The sequence below is a fragment of the Narcine bancroftii genome, chromosome 2 (assembly GCF_036971445.1).
Source record: "Narcine bancroftii isolate sNarBan1 chromosome 2, sNarBan1.hap1, whole genome shotgun sequence".
In the NCBI taxonomy this organism is placed as follows: domain Eukaryota; kingdom Metazoa; phylum Chordata; class Chondrichthyes; order Torpediniformes; family Narcinidae; genus Narcine; species Narcine bancroftii.
The window spans coordinates 281,622,251-281,641,175 of record NC_091470.1 but is presented as its reverse complement, the minus strand read 5'-3'; positions in this window follow the sequence as shown (position 1 = coordinate 281,641,175).

Sequence of the window (18,925 nt, the reverse complement as noted above, 5' to 3'; positions counted from 1 at the left end):
AGCTGTAGTCGATGAAGAATAGCCTTATGTACGTATGCTGTTTTCTAGGTGATCTAGAGTTGAATGGAGAGCCAGATATATTGCATCTGCTGTGGAGCGATTGTGATGGTAGGCAAATTGGAGTGGGTCCAGATCGTGGGATAGCTTAGTAGGCATTCTTCATGATGCTGTAGCAATGCTCAAGTGCGTTGGCTCCTCTGGTTTCACAGGTAATGTGTTGGTGATATACTGCATCCGGTACTTCTGTTGTGGTCCTGAGAGTGGGCACAGACAGGTAGATCATTTCATTCAGAACCTTAGCTCTTTCTGCTGTAATAGCAGGCATCTCCCAGTGACAACCCATTTCAATTCCCCACCCCATTCTCATGCTGATATGTCTCTCCAGACTGAGACCATCTGCAAATTGGAGAAAAACGTTCATATTCCTTCTGGACTCCCTTCACCAGAAGGCATTAGTATTGATTTCTCCAGTTTCCATTACCTCGCACCCCTCTCCCAAACTCGCCACTTCCTCTATCCCATTTTCTCATTTCCTCTAGCCAATGGCATATCTAGGTCAAGAGGTGCCCTAGGGCTGTCACTGACATTGGGCCTCTCATTTCAATTTTTTTGACATTTTTTTTTATTAGCATCTTTCATACATTTCAAATTAACTTGCAATATCATTACATAATAGAGACTAAATAATTTTTGATTTTCACCCCTCACCTCCCACCATCCTAATAATTATAAGCACATTAATAATACCATAATACATTTCTTGATGAAAATACCTTATTTTCAGGGGGGATTGGATTAGAAGGTCTGGATTAGTCTAAATTCATAAATCTCATATATCCCAAATATGACAAAATTTATCATAATCATCTCTCATAGTATGTAACTTTTTCTAATGGAAGACAGCATATTCATTAAACTATTCTTCTATTTTTACATTACTTTCCAATGTCCACATTTTAGCTACACACTTTCTTGCTATTACTGTTGCTAGACTCAAAAATCTCTTTTTATATTTATCCAGTCCCAACTTAATGTCTTCATATTACCCAACAAAAAAATTATTGGATCTAATTTAACCTTCACTTTTAATATCTTCTCTAACATAACACACAATTCTTTCCAGAAATCTTTGACATTTTCACACAACCATAATGAATGCAAGAAATTACCAACCTCTTTTTTTAACATCTAAAACATTGAGTAGAAAAAATAATATTAAATTTATTCAACTTATTAAAAATTATATTGAACCATTTGATATCTAGCATTGATTGTATTAGTTACACTATCTCTACACAATTTCATCCACATTTCTTCTTGAATTTGTATATCTAAATCTTGTTCCCACTTCAATTTACTTTTACACAAATCTTTCTTTTCCTTTATTTCTTGTAATTTATTATACATAGTAGTTATAAATCTTTGAATAATAAAGGAATCTGTTATAACATATACAAATTGACTCTGCTCTGGAAGTCTAAAGTCCATTCCTATTTTCTTCATCAAATATGATTGTAATTGATAATATACACAAATTGTATTTTGTAATATCCAATATTTCTCCTTTAATTGATCAAATGTCATAAAATTTGAACCTCTAAAACAATCTCATATTTTCTGTATACCTTTTTCATACCAATTGTCAAATAAAGAATTATTCATTGTAAATGGAAGAAGTTGATTTTGTTTTAAAGTCAATTGAGCCAACTGATAATTCCTTATATCTCTTTCCACATGTATCCCATTCCATATTCGAAACAAATGTTTAAAATTGTTATTTCTTTTCTACCTTTAAAATTTTCATAGTTCCATTTATACACTATTTGAGCTGGACTTTCTTCACCTATATTATTCATCTCAATATCTACCCAAGATGTTCTTTCTTCCCTTTGATACCAAGAAGGCAAAAATCTCTTTTGAGGTGCCTTATAATAATTTTTTTAATTTGGTAATCTCAAACCTCCTTGATCTTTTTTCCATGTCAACTCCATACTTATCCTTGCTGATTTTCCTCTCAATAAAAACTACCTAATATTCTTATTTAATCATCTAAAAAACATTTCAGGCACCTGAATTGGTAATGTTTGAAATAAGTATTGAATTCTTGGAAAAATATTCATTTTAACACAATTCACCCATCCTATTAACATTGTTGGTAATTCCTTCCATCTTTTAAAATCTTCTTCCAATCTTTTTAAAAATGGTAAATAATTCAGTTTATACAAATTATTCAATTGCTTACTTACTATTATCCCCAAATATTTAACTCACTTAGCCATTTAAATTTTACTAACTTTTTACACGCTACTGAAGATCCAACTGTGCTGGGTAGGTCACGTCTCCAAAATGGAGGACCATCGCCTTTCCAAGATCGTGTTATATGGTGAGCTCTCCACTGGCCACCATGACAGAGGTGCACCAAAGAAGAGGTACAAGGACTGCCTAAAGAAATCTCTTGGTGCCTGCCACATTGACCACTGCCAGTGGGCTGATATCGCCTCAAACTGTGCATCTTGGCGCCTCACAGTTCGGCGGGCAGAAACCTCCTTTGAAGAAGACCGCAGAGCCCACCTCACTGACAAAAGACAAAGGAGGAAAAATCCAACACCCAACCCCAACCAACCAATTTTCTCTTGCATCTGCTGCAACCGTGTCTGCCTGTCCCGCATTGGACTTGTCAGCCACAAACGAGCCTGCAGCTGACGTGGACATTACCCCTCCATAAATCTTCGTCCATGAAGCCAAGCCAAGCCAAGCCAATTATCCCCAAATATTTAACTCACTTTGCCATTTAAATTTTACTAACTTTTTGCATTGTGTATAATCTGCATTAACCATCAGCATAATTTCACTTTTATCCATAATAACCTTATATTCTGAAACTAATCTATATTCTGTTAATCTTTCACTTAGTCTATTCAGTGAAGTTTTGGGTTTAGTCAAGTATACTATAACATCATCTGCAAAAAGACTAAATTTGTGAACTTTGTCTCCTATCTCAAAACCTGTAATTTCTTGGCCTCCCTTTAAAAAATAACCCACAAAAACCACCACACACCAACCATGCCACTTTGTCCCAACATATCCCAGAAATTTACACACACATTGCTTTAATGTATCAGAAGTCTATGTTTCTTACCTGCCATCTGTTCCTGGCTGAAAGGTGCAGCCCATGGTTTTTGTGCCCCTGGCCACCTGCTCATAACTTCAGGTCAGTGTCGGTCAATGTTGGCTCTCTCAGAATATCCCAGGTCACACACCAGTCCAATCCCCCATTCCTTCGCCTGCTCTAAGTGCTCTTACTGAATTGGGTGATGAGGATGAGCAGGAGGAAGACACCGCAGAGCTCAGCTCAGACTCATGCGGGAGCCAAGTCTGCATGACACTATTAACCATTATTAACCATGCAATCATTAAACCATACAACACTACAGCACAGAAAGCCCATGATAGAACCATTAAACTATAGATTGGACTTAAACAAATCAACTTAGCTCCATTAAAATAGCAACTGACATTTAAAAAAAAAGTTCAGATTCAAATACAAATACATTCTATTCTCATCGTGGGAAACAAAACAAAATTTGTTTCTCATATTTTAATTAACAAATAATAGCACTACATGAAAATTAAAACTGTACCTTCCTAGCTTTCACTGATGTAAATTGGGCTATGATGTAATCAAGGTCAGTTTTTTCATTTTCTCTTTCTACACTCAGCAGAGCAAGATCACAGAGTCTATCTTGACCCATGGTGGCTCTCAAATATGCAAGTATTAGTTTTAATTTGTTGAATGATCTCTCACAGTCGGCAATGGAAACTGCAATGGTCAGTATTATCTGAATAGCAATGTAAAAATTGGGGAAGATGTTCTCATCTCCATATTGTTCAATAAATTTGTAAAGCTCTTCAGGTCTTGATATTGTCATGTTCCCTTGCCTTGATGGCAACATTCTGCAAACTAAAATTTCTTCATATAACTGCCATCCGTCAACATCAGCACAGTACAATTTGTTCAGATTTTTGCACTTCTTCTTTAGCTCATTACTGTCGGTGCCGTAACAGCCCCTCGACAAGGAACCCAAACTTGGTGTCAGTGTCGTGCAAATGAACGAACCTTTCATCTATTTTTCTGTGAAGACACTTGAGATTTCATGATTTTTTTCATTTCCTCCTTAGCTGTTAACCCAGTGTCTCTCGAGTTCTCCTCAGTCATGCCTTTCTTTCTTCTCAGTCGTCTTTCAACTTCAATACTCCATTCTTCACAGAGACTGAGTCCTTCTTCAAGTGACTTACTGACCAACATTTCTCTTTCATCATCAAAATGATCTCAGAGGGCTTCCAAATCCAGTGCAGCATCGTTGAAGTTCATGGTGTCCCACCATCACAGCAGCGTTGTCAGAGAACTGTGACTGACAATCTTGTAGCTTCATTGTGTTCTTCTCTAGCTGTTTCAAGATGGTTTCTACCAAGCTCTCAGCATCCTTCTGGCTTATCTGGATGAAACCAAGGCACGACTCTCTCACACAGACCGTTTTCCTCAAAATCAATGTCCATGTACCTCACTACTTTGACATCTGTCACAGTGTGCCTGATCAAGTATTTAGTCGAACATAAGACCATAATAGTTTATGAATGCTTCTCAGTAAACTTTGGATGCCATCATGTGGATGAATTCATTCTGGACATCCAGTAAAAGATGAGACGTGAATCCAGGATGATTTTTGACATGAACGAGGTGTTCTTTTACAATAGGGTCAAAGATGGCCAGTAGTTTCAGTAAGCCAAGGAAATTTCCCATATTGGATTAATTGTCAACTCCCTGTGTCCTCGCAAAGCCAGGTTCAAAGTTGCAAGGAATTTTATACAGTTAAGGACTCTCGTCAAGATTGCATGCCACTTCTGCTTTTCCTTCTCAATTTGTGACTGAAGTTCTGTGTCAATAACACCTCTGAATCCAGCTAAATTTCTTTCCACTGTATAAAGCCTCCCGATGATTCCTGGCATTTTTATGAACACTAATCCTTTCAGGTGCTTTCCACTGGTTGAATCCACTTTCCTGATCCATTGAGGATTAATGGTCTGACCGGGAATAGAGAAGTCAACAAAAACAAAATGTAGACGTTTTAGAAGGGGAATAGACCAGCCATGAGCGAGTCACTTCCTCACCAAGTCCATTTCCCAATTTCCACTTGAAACAGACTTTCTCCATTTAGTAGGTATGTGTTGATAGGAAAGACCACTCACTGTTCTGGAAATACTTCAAACCCAGTTTCATTATTTCTGATCTCAATGCATCAGGCAGAATTGCATTTCCAGTGTCCTTGTTGATCTTCAGAAGTCCAATGCCATGTTATTCAATCACTTCTGGTATGACAGTTCAAGGCTTTTTGACATCATCCAGTTTACTAGGTTCAGCGTGGTAAGGTTCAATCTTGGCAATAAACTCCTCATCACCACCATCCCTCATTGTCTTCCCCTCCTGTCATGTCCACGTTCTCCGTGGCAGCCTCACTAGTTAGCTCATCACCACGCTCGGATTTATCTTCTGACAAATTCACCTTGTCTTGATTTCTACTTGATTCTAACAAAGTTGCAGCAGGTTCAAGCAACTCCTTGGATCATGTCAATCTTCTTGCTCTGGACATTTCAAAGAAGGATAGAAAGAACTTGCTTGACTTCATGGCTTCCTTTACCTTCGACGTTCATCTCTTCTGTCCTTCAGCTCCATTTTCCTTCTTCTTCATGAGGAAGGGCAGGTGTATGGCAGTGCTTGGAATAGGATCAGTGAAGTGGTCAAGCTGGGCAGTGAGATGTCTGGCAGTGCAGACTCTAAATAGTTTTGTAGTAAATTATTTCATTTACAAAAGGCAGGCAAGGGAAAAAGGACACACACACACAAACACAGTTTATAGCGATCATAGGAAACCCCAGCAGAAATATGAACCAAATATGTGTAAAATTTATAACAAGTGTGTGGGAAAGTCACACTGCAACCATGGGAAACCCTAGCACTAGCGGCAATATAAAGCACATACCTGTACAATTTATAGCAAGCATGGGAAAGTCACATTGCTCCAGTAACAGGCGATTAAAAAAAAACACCTACAAATGAATTTTATTATAGCGTTGTGGGAAAATCCCAGCTGGGTGCTGGTATCAGGGGTTCCGTGCTTAATTTTTAGGTGCTGGTGTGCCAGCCCAGGGGCTCCAACCCGCAGCATGGATGAAAAAAATTGAGGATTATGACTATAGAGGTGGTGCAGTGCTGTGCTGCTGGAACTCATGAGAGCACCACTCCACTGTGGCACCTCAGCGGGCTGGCGCACTACAGTCTCCTCCAGCACTGTGGCACTGGCAGAGCAGTTCCAGCTGGTATAGGCTTATGGGTAAGGAAGATGGCCATATTTGCCATGGATTCCACATTGAGCCATCAGCACCATGAGGTGCCCAAAGAGCAGCCCCAAAAGGCTGAAGTGGCTTGGTGAGGTGCCAGAGGTTGGAGGGGTGAATAGAGTACAGTGCACATCTTAGCCAACAGGCAACAACTTACCAAGTGATCCAAGTGAAGCAGGGTTTTCCCAATGGCAAAGAGTTGATTTGACTCAAGCACAGCATGGTCCCAAGAGACTGAGTTCCAACAATGGCAAAGAGGGCAATTGGAGCACATGTGATGTACTTTATAGAGTTGGGGGGGCTGGGAGATCATCCCAGGTAATTTACAGGAGACCAATAACTCAACGCCAAGTCAGCCAAACACAAGCAGGCTGTCTGGGTGATTCCAGGATCCCAGCCCAAGTAATTTACAGGAGGAAATCAATGGCTCATTATCATCAAGGTCAAGCCAATTACAAAGGTCAATGGGCCGTATGGTTCAAGACCAAGTACACAAAGGGATTTAAATTGGTCAATGCAAGGTGTGCACATAATGGGTGTGGGCAGGGCAAAATCTAGATTGGAAGAGCTGCTGAGTAGTTCTGTGACTATCACAACCCTTCACTGGTTACTCACTAGATTACATACATATATATAATAGAGTGGTGAAACAATAATTCATTCAAATAAATCTTCAGATCATATTACCCTTTTCAGTCACACACTGTACACATGCCATCACCAACACGCTTTTACTTCAGTGTCACAAAAAACTCACGAAAATCAAACTCATTTTGTAGAGTCTGCAATCATTTCCCTGGTGCTGGCAGAGGCAGAGCAGTTCTGGCGGACCAGCCAAGAGGTGGCTTGCATGTGGTGCTGCTGGCTTCAGATTGAATGGCCCCACCACCCCAAAGATCTGCAGCCAGTGGGCCAGCAACCCTGATAAGCGGCCCGATGAAATGCTGGCACAACGCCCGGAGCAGCACTCCATGGTACTCAACATGGAGTGGGATTGGACTCATCCAATATTGGGCAGGTAAAACGAGGACAGTGGTGCCCCCCAATATTTGGGCTCCTGTTCTCTGCTCCACCTGTCATACCCTAGATATGCCTTATTGCTGTCTCCTTTCCTTCACAGAACCACCTCTCCCCCAATCAATTCTCATCTTTCCCCATCTATTCATGTCAATTATCACCTTTTGTCTGTTGGCCTGTGCTCCTCCCTTTGCCCTTTCTTCCCTTCTTTTTTAAAAAAATTCAGACACCTGCCTGCTTTTTGCTCAGGCCCAAAACATTAGTAATGTCAAAGGCCATCATGGTTAGCACCAAAGTTGTCACACCAGTGTTCTTCTCGGACCACTGCCTCCTTCATGCCTCCTGTTACCTATGAGAGGACCAGAAAGTGGGGAGGGGAAAGTGGAAGTTGAATGTGTTGCTGTTGACCACAGAGAATGTCAAGGAACTAAAGAAAGACTATGCTGGTTAGAGATTGTTCCCAGAGCAGATCGTCCAGGTCATTGAGCAGAATGCCTCATCACCAGTGCTCACAAACAAGGACCGGGACTTGGTCTGGATGGCAGTGAGAGGAGTCTCCCAGTCAGATCCTTCCTGTACAACCAGAACATCACTCACAATGTATACTGTCCCCGACCTGACTGCAGTGGAGACAGACACCCAACTCTTTGCAGAATGCAGATTTGCTCAGAGTGTGTAGAGAAGGATACAAGGGTTCTTGTCATAGTTCATGCCCAGCAGCAGCATGACAGAGTACACTCTGATTTACAGGCTATCCTAGGGACACACACAGATTTAGACATCCAGAACTGCAGGAAGACCACCAACTCGGTGAAAGACGCACTTTGGTCTGTCAGAAGCCTGTTAGTCTATCAGCTCATGGAGACATTGGTGCAGGAATGCTGCTGACTGGCACATTCCTGGCTGCAGAAGTACGTACTGAGGGACACACTGAGGCTTGGTGCAGCCAACACGAGGGTAATATGGGGAAAAACTAGTGTCTAGAGTCCTTCTGTAACTGGGCACTAAGGGGCTGAGACTGAGATGAAGCCATTTGAACAACAGAGGAGAAGTAATGACAAGATGCCACAGTGATGGCAATGCAACAATATAGAAATGAATGTAACAATGTACAGTGATGAAACTGTCTCTACATTTATAGTGTGATATTCATTTGTACATTGTTGTTGCATCTTGTGTTAACCATTTATAGCGCCATTGCCACTAATGTGACCACTCCCATCTCCCCCAGGGTTACTCTCTCTTCTGTTATTTAAGGACTTCTCCACCTTTAATGCCTGTAGCAGAAGGATCTGAAGCTTTGGTCCTTCCCCATATAATGTTTGCCTTGGCTGCGCCAAGTCTTACAGCATCCCTCAGCACGTCGGTCGGTAGTATGCTCTTTCCACCATTTACACAGCACAATACTAGTCAGAGCAACCTGAGAGAATTTAAGGAGTACTTTTTAATTAAATAATACAATAAATCCTGCAAAAGTACATGCTGTTTGTTTCTATGATGCTGTTAAGTGCTTAGAAAATTAAATGCAGTCCTAGAGGTTCATCCATGCAGACAAAAGTCATATTAATCCTATGCAGCTTCCTGTGCCTCCTCCAGGAACATCCAGTCCATCAGTGTAGCATGAATGCATTCCTTGCTAACATTTTCATATGGCTGAAATAGTACTGGTCGTTTCGTGATGTAATCTTTTAAGTTACTATACCTTGAGGTCAGACAGTGATTAAATAATATCAAAAATATCTTTCCAATATTTTTTCAGGGAAAGGCAGTACCAAAACATGTGTGTCAGTGAAGTCATCTCAAAATTACATCTGTCATGGATAGGGTTTATGTGCAAGTAAAAATGAGCCAGCATGTCCTTGGACATATCGGTCCTATGAACCACCTTAAACTGTATTAAAAAGTATCGAGCACACATTGAAGAAATGTTAACTAATTTGACAATTTTCTCCCATGTTTCTATTGGTAAAGGCATCTGAAATTCTCTTTCCCATTCATTCTTAAATTTGTCAGAAATCACAGGATGTATTTTCAGGATCAAATCATAAATTGTTGCTATTAAACTCTTCTTTTTTAAAAACTTCATTTATTAGTTCAAAAAACAAATAATATATGACATATACAACAATTAACCATAAACATGAGATTTTTTTTATATATAGAAAAATAGAAAAGAAAAGAACACCCCCCCCCCCCCCCCCCACTATTTAGCCAACTCTCCTAAGGAATAAAGAAAGAAAAAAGAAAGAATATTCTCTTCTTCTTTGGCTTGGCTTCGCGGATGAAGATTTATGGAGGGGGTAAAAGTCCACGTCAGATGCAGGCTCGTTTGTGGCTGACAAGTCCGATGCGGGACAGGCAGACACGGTTGCAGCGGCTGCAGGGGAAAATTGGTTGGTTGGGGTTGGGTGTTGGGTTTTTCCTCCTTTGCCTTTTGTCAGTGAGGTGGGCTCTGCGGTCTTCTTCAAAGGAGGTTGCTGCCCGCCAAACTGTGAGGCACCAAGATGCACGGTTTGAGGCGATATCAGCCCACTGGCGGTGGTCAATGTGGCAGGCACCAAGAGATTTCTTTAGGCAGTCCTTGTACCTTTTCTTTGGTGCACCTCTGTCACGGTGGCCAGTGGAGAGCTCGCCATAGAACACGATCTTGGGAAGGCGATGGTCCTCCATTTTGGAGATGTGACCCATCCAGCGCAGCTGGATCTTCAGCAGCGTGGACTCGATGCTGTCGACCTCTGCCATCTCGAGTACTTCGACGTTAGGGATGAAAGCGCTCCAATGAATGTTGAGGATGGAGCAGAGACAACGCTGGTGGAAGCGTTCTAGGAGCATTAGGTGATGCCGGTAGAGGACCCATGATTCGGAGCCGAACAGGAGTGTGGGTATGACAACGGCTCTGTATACGCTTATCTTTGTGAGGTTTTTCAGTTGGTTGTTTTTCCAGACTCTTTTGTGTAGTCTTTCAAAGGCGCTATTTGCCTTGGCGAGTCTGTTGTCTATCTCATTGTCGATCCTTGCATCTGATGAAATGGTGCAGCCGAGATAGGTAAACTGGTTGACCGTTTTGAGTTTTGTGTGCCCGATGGAGATGTGGGGGGGGGCTGGTAGTCATGGTGGGGAGCTGGCTGATGGAGGACCTCAGTTTTCTTCAGGCTGACTTCCAGGCCAAACATTTTGGCAGTTTCCGCAAAGCAGGACGTCAAGCGCTGAAGAGCTGGCTCTGAATGGGCAACTAAAGCGGCATCGTCTGCAAAGAGTAGTTCACGGACAAGTTTCTCTTGTGTCTTGGTGTGAGCTTGCAGGCGCCTCAGATTGAAGAGACTGCCATCCGTGCGGTACCGGATGTAAACAGCGTCTTCATTGTTGGGGTCTTTCATGGCTTGGTTCAGCATCATGCTGAAGAAGATTGAAAAGAGGGTTGGTGCGAGAACACAGCCTTGCTTCACGCCATTGTTAATGGAGAGGGTTCAGAGAGCTCATTGCTGTATCTGACCCGATCTTGTTGGTTTTCGTGCAGTTGGATAATCATGTTGAGGAACTTTGGGGGACATCCGATGCGCTCTAGTATTTGCCAAAGCCCTTTCCTGCTCACGGTGTCGAAGGCTTTGGTGAAGTCAACAAAGGTGATGTAGAGTCCTTTGTTTTGTTCTCTGCACTTTTCTTGGAGCTGTCTGAGGGCAAAGACCATGTCAGTAGTTCCTCTGTTTGCGCGAAAGCCGCACTGTGATTCTGGGAGAATATTCTCGGCGACACTAGGTATTATTCTATTTAGTAGAATCCTAGCGAAGATTTTGCCTGCAATGGAGAGCAACGTGATTCCCCTGTAGTTTGAGCAGTCTGATTTCTCGCCTTTGTTTTTGTACAGGGTGATGATGGTGGCATCACGAAGATCCTGAGGCAGTTTTCCTTGGTCCCAACAAAGCTTGAAAAACTCATGCAGTTTGGCATGCAGAGTTTTGTCGCCAGCCTTCCAGACCTCTGGGGAGATTCCATCCATACCTGCTGCTTTGCCACTTTTCAGTTGTTCGATTAAAGAAAAATTAAATATACATATTAAAATCTAATCAATATAAATTGAAATGTAAATGTTCTGAATATAACAACCACTTATTAATTAAAAAATTATAATCATCATGTGAAACATACGTAATTTTTTCCATTATTAAACAATATTTCATCTCACTATGCCATCTATTAATATCAATCATATTTGCATATTTCCACATACTAGCAATACATTTTTTTGCAACGAATAAAGCTAAATATACAAAAGCAAGATGAAACTTATCTCATCCCAAGCCTTTCAGAGGTTGCAAACTACCCAATAAAAATACTGTTGGATCTAAAACTATTTTAATCTTATACAGATATTCTAAAAACGATTGAATTTTCTTCCAAATTAAACTCTTCTGAAAAGGATTTATACATAAAATTTTATTGGCAACTTCACTCTGATGTGGTATCGGAAAAGTAGATAAAGAAACATTTAAAAAGTTCCTAATCTGTACAGCAACTTTATTGAATTCTACAATTTATTCACCACAAATAAAGGGTCAGGATTATTGTGTCCCCACCTATTAATGTAGACTATTATTCTCCTTCAGTTTCAGTAATAGCTTGATAAAACCTTTAATTCCACTAAAAGATTTTGAAATTTTTCATCCTCTGATTTGCCGGCTGAATTGTAGCAATATAAAATACACCAGCCCTGGGTGGGCCCCATGAGATCCTTTAAAATGCAGAAAAACTGAAAGATAAAATTATAAAAATTGAACAGAATCATCAAACTTGCAGATGATTCAACAGTAGTTGACCTTGTCGACAACAATGATGAGTCAGCTTACAGACAGGAGGTTGGAAGGCTCGTAAAATGATGCGAGAACAACAAACAGAGTCTCAACATGGACAAGATAAAGGAAATGACTGTGGACCTCAGGTGGATAAAGGTCAACCATTTTCCTCTGCACGTCAATGGTTCCATCAAGGAGAAAGTACAGAAAATTAAAATTCCTTGATGTGCATGTAAAGGACAACCTAATTTGGATCCACAACATCTCTTCATTAGTCAGGAAGGCGTGACAGCAGAGGTTGAGGAGGTCAGGGCTACCAGCCCCCATCTTGACAACAATTTACAGGAGCCTAATTTAGAGTGTCCTGATTGGTTGCATCATCCTGTAATATAGTAGACGCAAAGCATCGGATCATGTCAAAAAAGAGGGTAATCAAAACAGCCACTGGGGTCTCCGTTTCCTCTATTGATGAGATTTATTGGCAGCATTGCTTAACTTGGGCTCAGAAAATTATCAAAGATCCTTTCCATCCAGTACACAGTATCTTTGGTGCACTACCATCAAGAAGAAGGCATAGGAGGATCAAATCCAGAACTTTCCTCAGGCTGTGAGATTGATGAACAGTATCCTGTGATTGAGTAAATCATCCCAAAATATTTATAGATGTATTTTTTAAAAATTATATCTTTATGTATATGTGATTATTATGTACTGTATTATGTGTTTATGTTTGTGCACCATGTTCTGAAGAAATACTGTTTCATTGTGTTGTATATGTACAGTCAGATGATGATAATATACTTAATCTTCCTCAACAGTTACACTAAAGAATATTACTAATTCCCCTTTCAATAAAAGAAAATACAATAAGCCTTTCTTTGCTAGTGATCTGAGATAAACCCTTTTCATGGAGTGGTAACTAAAATCAAAGGATCAGAGATAAGAAGTTCATGGGTTTTCATATAGATCAGTCTTGAAATCCTGTGGAGTTTCACAAAACATACAGTTAATTATGGAACTTAAGTTCTTCCTTGATTTCCATCACTATCACCAAATTTGTAGCCACTTTGCTCTTAATTTGTCCTATTACTCTTCCAGCTATATGCTCAACCATTCTGTCAAATTTCTTGTGGTGTATTTGGTTTTACATAGTTGTTTATTGTAATGCTCCTCATATTCTTTCACATGGTCTGAGGTGGTCCTTTGCAAACTATTTCAGTTCTGATGAGTGGAAGAATCTTGCAAATATTTATATTAATATCGGATAACCATTATGGACCAGCTACCATATAATCTTGAAAGAATGAGGTTTATATCGAGTTGTAAAGGGATCTAAGATGACTGTCAATTAGGGTCTACTACACAAACCCAGAACACATTAAACACACAGAAAGCATTCATGCACACCCCCAAATAATTTCATTATCATTATCTATATGCTCTCATCCAGTCCTTTTCCTCAACCCCCTACCTGAAGCCCCTCCCTTCTTCAGACTCCCCTAATTATGTTTCTCAGATTTCCGCAAGGGTTGGTTTTGAAAATAAATTGATAATCAAAATTGGGAAATGAAAAAAATGGGGGTGACTGGAAATTAATGCAGTTTCCATTAATAATAAGAAAATACTAAATTTCTCAGTCATAAGTACAATTTGAAGAGCAAAATAAAATTCCTCATTAAGTTATATAAATTTCAGGTGATAAAAATAAAAACTGAAGGCAGAATTTAAATTAAGATCACAAATCAAAACTAAAAAGACTCGTGAGAAATGGCTGTATCAAAAATAACAAAAAGAATGTCCATGCAAACATTAGTTCATTGACCCTGTGTTTTTGACACTTTCTTCTATACGACATGAACAATAATAGTCATTCTGGCAATGCAAGCTCAAGAATACAAGCAGTGAGCAACATTAGTCCCCCTTCCTAATATCAGTACAAGTCAGTCAGAAAAATCAGGGATTCCAGTTTTGACTTCAAATTTACTGCTGTAACTTTCTTTCTGAAATCATGGTCAATTATGTTGTACTTTAGAATTTATTACATGAATTTCAAAAATAGTATCAGTGAAACAATGTAAATGTGACTTTTGATAATTTCATAACAGTTGTAGCCCATTTCTCACAAATACATAGTTAGACATCCCCCAACCAAAATAAACCCAGTTTCAGCAAATATTTTCACTCCTTTTAATCTAACAAGATACTGAACAAATAGAATTATCATCTAATGAATATAGAATTTAGGAATGGACAACACAAAACTGGAGAAAAGAAAAAATCCATGAAATAAACTGCATTTCATGGATATTCAATCATTTATTTTGCATGAGCACCATGCAAAATATTTTCGAGTTAGAATCAAATTTAAGAATTCTGGTGCAGGAGGTGTTGGTTTCCAATTATTTGCTGTTGGCTTAATTTTGAATTGGAGTTATTTTTTTAAAACAGGAACTATCGTGAGGTGTTTGTAAATTAATTTATTTTAATCGGTAAAGAAAATTATCCCAAACAACTGGGAGTGGAGAAGGAGGGTGGAATATGAGGGGAAGATGTCTCTTTTCACATTAAAAAGACAGTTTTTTTTTGACAATATTTAGCAGATGGGGTGAAAAACTTCACATCACAGGCATAAAGAGCAGATAGAGGAAACTGTAAAGGCAGGTATAATTACAATGTTAACATAACATAACATAACATAACAATTTACAGCATGGAAACAGGCCATTAGGCCCTTCTAGTCCGCACAGAACCAAACACCCCTCTCTAGTCCCACCTCCCTGCACAATGCCCATAACCCTCCATCTTCTTCTCATCCATATACCTGTCCAACCTTTTCTTAAATAATACAATTGACTCCGCCGCCACTATTTCTCCCGGAAGCTCATTCCACATGTCTACCACTCTTTGAGTAAAGAAGTTCCCCCTCATGTTACCTCTAAACCTCTGCCCCTTAATTCTTAACTCATGTCCTCTTGTTTTAATCTTTCCTCCTCTTAACGGAAATAGTCTATCCACATCCACTCTGTCTATCCCTTTCATAATCTTAAATACTTCTATCAAATCCCCTCTCAACCTTCTACGCTCCAAAGAATAAAGACCTAATCTGTCCAATCTCTCCCTATACTCTAGATGCTTAAACCCAGGTAACATTCTGGTAAACCTTCTCTGCACTCTCTCCACTCTGTTTATATCCTTCCTATAATTAGGCGACCAGAACTGCACACAGAACTCTAAATTAGGCCGCACCAACGTCTTATACAATCTCAACATCACCTCCCAACTCCTATATTCCATGCAATGATTGATAAAGGCCAGCATACTAAAAGCCTTCTTCACCACCCTATTCACATGAGTTTCTACCTTCAGGGAACGATGTACCGTTACTCCTAAATCTTTCTGCTCTTCTGTATTCATCAATGCTCTCCCATTTACCACGTATGTCCTGTTCTGATTCTTCTTACCAAAATGAAGCACCTCACACTTATCAGCATTAAATTCCATCTGCCATTTTTCAGCCCACTTTTCTAAGCAGCCCAAATCCCTCTGCAATCCTTGAAAACCTTCTTCATTATCCACTATTCCACCTATCTTAGTATCGTCTGCATATTTACTAATCCAATTTACCACCCCATCATCTAGATCATTAATGTATAAAACGAACAACAATGGGCCCAATACAGATCCTTGAGGCACACCACTGGTCACCGGCCTCCAACCTGACAGACAATTATCCACTACCACTCTCTGGCCTCTCCCTTTCAGCCAATGTTCAATCCATTTGAATATCTCAAAATTTATACCTAAAGACTGCACCTTCTTAACTAACCTTCCATGTGGTACCTTATCGAAGGCCTTACTGAAGTCCATATAGACAACATCCACTGCGCTACCCTCATCCACATTCCTAGTCACCTCTTCAAAAAATTCAATCAGATTGGTCAAACATGACCTTCCTCCCACAAATCCATGTTGAGTGCTCCTGATCAGACCCTGTCTATCCAGATGTTTATAAGTACTATCTCTAAGAATTTTCTCCATTAATTTACCTACCACAGACGTCAAACTTACAGGCCGATAGTTGCCAGGCTTCCTCCTTGAACCCTTTTTAAATAACGGAACCACATGCGCAATGCGCCAATCCTCCGGCACTATCCCCATATCTAATGACATTTGAAAAATTACCGCCAGAGCCTCTGCTATTTCCTCCTTCACTTCTCTCAATGTCCTGGGGAAGATCCCGTCTGGTCCCGGAGACTTATCCACCTTTATATTCTTCAAAAGCCTTAAAACTACACCTTTTGTAATCTCTATATTCCCCATATTTACCCAATTTGCTTTTTTTATCCCACATCTCCCAATATCCTTCTCCTTAGTGAATACCGAAGAAAAGAAACTGTTCAATATCTCCCCCATTTCTCTAGGCTCCACACACAGTTTTCCGCTCTGATTCTCTAAGGGACCAATTTTGTCTCTAGCTTTCCTTTTACCATTAACATATTTGTAGAACTCTTTTGGATTAGTTTTCACCCTGCTTGCCATAGTTTCCTCGTACCTTCTTTTAGCTTTCCTAATTCCTCTCTTAAGATTCCTCTTACATTCAATGTATCTTTCAAACATTCCCTTAACTCCATGCTTCTTATATCTAATGTACGCCTCCCTTTTTCTTCGAACCAAGTTTCCAATATTCCTTGAAAACCACGGCTCTCTCAAACCTTTTGCCCCTCCTTTTAACCTAACAGGAACATAAAGCTTTTGCACTCTCAAAATCTGATCTTTAAAAGACTTCCATCTCTCTACTACATCCTGCCCATAAAACAAATTGTCCCAATCCACACCCTGCAAGTCCTTTCGCATCTCCTCAAATCTAGCTTTTCCCCAATCAAAAACCTCAACCCTTGGCCCTGACTTCTCTCTTTCCATAATGACATTGAAGCTGATGGCATTATGATCACTGGACCCGAAGTGCTCGCCAACACTAACCTCCGTCACTTGACCCATCCCATTTGCCAACAGTAGATCTAACACTGCTCCTTCTCTGGTTGGCACCTCTACATATTGTTGTAAAAAACTATCTTGCACACATTTCACAAACTCTAACCCATCCAGTCCTTTCACAGAATGTGTTTCCCAATCTATATGTGGAAAATTAAAATCTCCCATAATTACAACCCTGTGCTTATCACAAATATCTACTATCTCCCTACAGATTTGCTCCTCTAGGTCTCGGTCCCCTCCAGGTGGTCTATAATACACCCCTACAAGTGTAACCTCTCCTTTCCTACTCCTCAGTTCCACCCAAATAGCCTCCGTGGATGTGCCCTCTAATCTATCCTTCCTAGGCACTGCTGTAATATTTTCCCTGACAAGCAATGCAACCCCACCTCCTCTTGGCCCTCCGACTCTATCACACCTAAAACAACGAAACCCAGGGATATTCAGCTGCCAATAACATCCCTCCTGCAACCATGTCTCACTAATCGCTACCACATCATACTTCTAAGTATCAATCCACACCTTCAGCTCATCCACCTTTTTTACAATACTCCTGGCATTAAAATATATGAATTTCAGAGATTTCCCAATTTTTAATCCTGTTTTCCCTCATCTTTAAAAACAACATTATTTACTTTTCCTGCCAATTGCCCTTCATCTTCTTCCAGAGCATTTCCCTTCTCTATCACCTACCCATCCATATTCAAATACTTACTACAAACTTTCTTTGTTTGCATTCTAACCTTCTACTTACTGCTCTGTACTATTTTGTTCCCTCCCCCCAACCATTCTAGTTTAAAGGATCCTGAGTAGCCCTAGCAAATACCTCTGCCAGGATTCTGGTCCCCCTGGGATTTAAGTGTAACCCGACCTTACTGTACAGGTCACATCTCCCCCAAAAAAGGTCCCAGTTATCCAGAAACTTAAAACCCTGCCCCTTACTCCACCCCTTCAGCCACGTGTTAATCCTCCACCTCATTCTATTTCTATTCACACTGTCACGTGGCACAGGGAGTAATCCAGAGATTACCCCCTTTGCGGTCCTTCTTTTTAACTCCCTACCTAACTGCCTGTACTCACTTTTTAGGACCTCCTCTCTATTTCTCCCTATGTCATTGGTACCTACATGTACCACGACCTCTGGCTCCTGTCCCTCCCACTTTAGGATATCCGGGACACGAGCAGCAACATCCCGGACCCTGGCACCAGGGAGGCAAACCACCATCCGGTTCTCCTTGCTGCGTCCGCAGAAAAGACATTCAGGCAGATACATGGATAGGAAAGGAATAGAGGAAAATAGACCAAAGACAGGCAAATTGGACAAGCTCATGCAGACATCCTGGTCAGAATGGATAATTTGGGACAAAGAGTTTATTTCAATGCTATGTGACTCCATGATGTTTTGCGACCATTCAATTCTCAATTGTTATCTTACTTTGGTCAAGCAATATTTATGTCTCTTAAGATAAACAGTACTTTCATAAATGATTTTAGCTTCAAGCTTTCTGAAGGAAATTTATCAGCATATTTCCAACTTGAGATGCCTTCCCTTCAAAAAAATTATTTAGAAGTAGTTTAAATAGTTTTTTAAAATCCCATTTATCACTTTTTAATCCCTTCACTCTGGCTTTTACCTTAATCCAAGAATTCACTCGGTTTTTCCTTTCATCTTTTATCCTCAAGCCTTGACCCCATTCATTTTTCTTCATAATCTTTTCCTGTTTAATTTG